This window comes from Priapulus caudatus, unplaced genomic scaffold (genome assembly GCF_000485595.1).
Source record: "Priapulus caudatus unplaced genomic scaffold, Priapulus_caudatus-5.0.1 Scaffold1106, whole genome shotgun sequence".
Taxonomy (NCBI): domain Eukaryota; kingdom Metazoa; phylum Priapulida; class Priapulimorpha; order Priapulimorphida; family Priapulidae; genus Priapulus; species Priapulus caudatus.
In genome coordinates, this window is record NW_014578167.1 from 98,264 (window position 1) to 100,538 (window position 2,275).

At 44.6% G+C, this 2,275-nt stretch overlaps 1 long non-coding RNA gene across 1 annotated transcript; it reads left to right on the top strand.

Annotated features, from left to right (window-relative positions):
• Nucleotides 1-774: 774 nt before the first annotated feature.
• On the top strand, nucleotides 775-1,968 carry LOC106815403. The gene is made up of 2 exons (XR_001394741.1): nucleotides 775-962; nucleotides 1,500-1,968. It is a non-coding gene; the product is annotated as an uncharacterized LOC106815403 (long non-coding RNA).
• Nucleotides 1,969-2,275: the final 307 nt, after the last annotated feature.

The window sequence follows — 2,275 nt, forward strand, 5'->3', positions numbered from 1 at the left end:
GAGAGGCGATATAGCGAGAAAACGGTAAAGGAGAGAGAGAGAGAGAGAGAGAGAGAGAGAGAGAGAGAGAAAAGAGAGAGAGAACGAGTGGCGACACACAGAGGAGAAGGTAAGGGAAAGAGAGGATAATGAGAGGCAACAAAGGAGAAGGTAAGAGGGTGGCAGAGAGAAGGTGATGATTGGCGACACCATTGAGCTATGTGTTTAAGATTTTATTTTGATATTTTAGGATATTTATATTACAGCCATAAATTTAGCTACGAACGACTATACAGTGACGATGGTCTTCTTCGTGCTTCTAACTCTATCGGGCTCTATAACGGTCGATGTGTGTTTGTGTGGTGGACAGACACGGCGCATGCAGCAGCAGAATGAGGTGCTGGATTTGGAAGTCGACGCGTCACAGAGGGTGGCTGCGCGTGCCTTCGCTTAGGGATGCATCTCAGACCTGGTGCCTCCATCTTCTCCAGTCTGACCGACAACGGCTACTTCTACGACACCATTAAAGAGGTATGGGCGCATGGTGGGGAGGGAAAGAGAGGGAGAGAGACACGCTTGGAAGTACGGGTGAACGTGTAGAAAGATGCTTAGGTGGGATTTGTAAGCATAATGGATGGGGGCGCATTCAGGGAAGAAGAGAAGAATAGACAACGTGACGTCAGAGGGGAGAAGAAAGTAGGGGACAAAAAACAAAGTTTGAGAGAGTGCGTTAGAGTGTGTGAGAGAGAAAGAGAAAGAAAAAGAGAGAGAGAGAACGAGAGAGAGAGAGAGAGAGAGAGAGAGAGAGAGAGAGAGAATGAGTGAGAGAGACGGAAATAATTTGTTTGCGTGTACAATACGTGCATTCACATACATAGTAACCTCGTTCAAGACTTAGACACCCGCTTCATGGTGTGGCTGATGGAACGCGTAGAGGTCTTGAAACCTGCATGATGCGGCTCTCAGGCGCCCCACGCTGGACTGTAAGTACCATCTCACGCACACTCACGCACGCACGCATGTGCGCACACGGACAATGCACGCGCAGGCACGCACGCACGTTCGCTCGTCTGATGCCTTTTCACGGAGGATCGTGTCCACGAAACATTAATTTCACGATTTCATCACTACGTCAGATTAAGAGCTTCGTAACATTACGCCGCTCACTCGCTTCACTCACTACGTCATAAACTAGTTTGTGTGTTTTTGATACGATGTTAGTGATGTCCGATGATTTCTGATACGATGTTAGTTGTGCCGTTACAGATATACTATTTGAGATTCCAATTAAGCAATTACAGCCAACTGGCAATCATTGTGTGAAATCATCCGTCTAAAATCACGTTATAAGTTTGATCATCATATATTACCGTCTATGTAAAGAGTTTAATTGCATCCATTGTAAATCTTTTCGATGAAAAATTATTGCTGATGGGGCGAAGCGGGGGAGAAGGGGGAAGAGAAGGAAAAAAGGAGGAATCCAGAACTTTGCTAATGTGTTTTGTTTTTGTGCTTTTCAGCAATCATACGTGACGTCGTAAAAGCCAAGAACAGAGAATTTGAGAAGCTGGAGGCTGCTTATCTCGTTGATGCACTGTAGATAGCAACACTGGTGTGCAACTGTAAATACATGGGAGTTGTGTGGAGTGCTGATGGTTGAATATCGTATAAACCTATGGTTGAGGTAGAAAATATAAGGGCCTCTTCCTTTTTTTATAGCGAAATGGAATATAGTGATGTCCAGATGTCGGAAAATGAGAAGTTATTATAGAAATTCAAGACGAAAGGAAATAGATGGTTTATCTGATTAATTATTCCATTTGCCTAGACAACCCTGGTTTGCAGTTATATTTTGTCTACTAGTAACCCTCTACCCATGTACATAGTACTACCCAAAAAGAATTGATAATCTACCCACATTGCATTCCATATACTGTCTAGATCACATGTACTCTAGCTATACAAAAAGAGTAGAGCTTATATTACTATTGTGACATGCCGAATTGTCACAGAGTTGTTGTGATTGTTTGGTGCTGCCCTCGAGTGTCGAAATGAGAGGAAAGATAGACGGCAGCACTACAGAGAACAGATGGCAGCACTAGGCCACCATGCTGGATCAGATAGGAAGAAAGCATTCTGCTGATTAGTAATTTTCTATCAGTCAAGAGCTACGAGGTTATCGTGTGACCCAGGGCAGTTTGTTGCCCGCGAAGTTGGTGTGGTCATTTCTACGTGGTGATGATCGGTGGCATGATCTAGCGCGATCATGTACTGGGCTCCCTAGGGTATGTGAGCC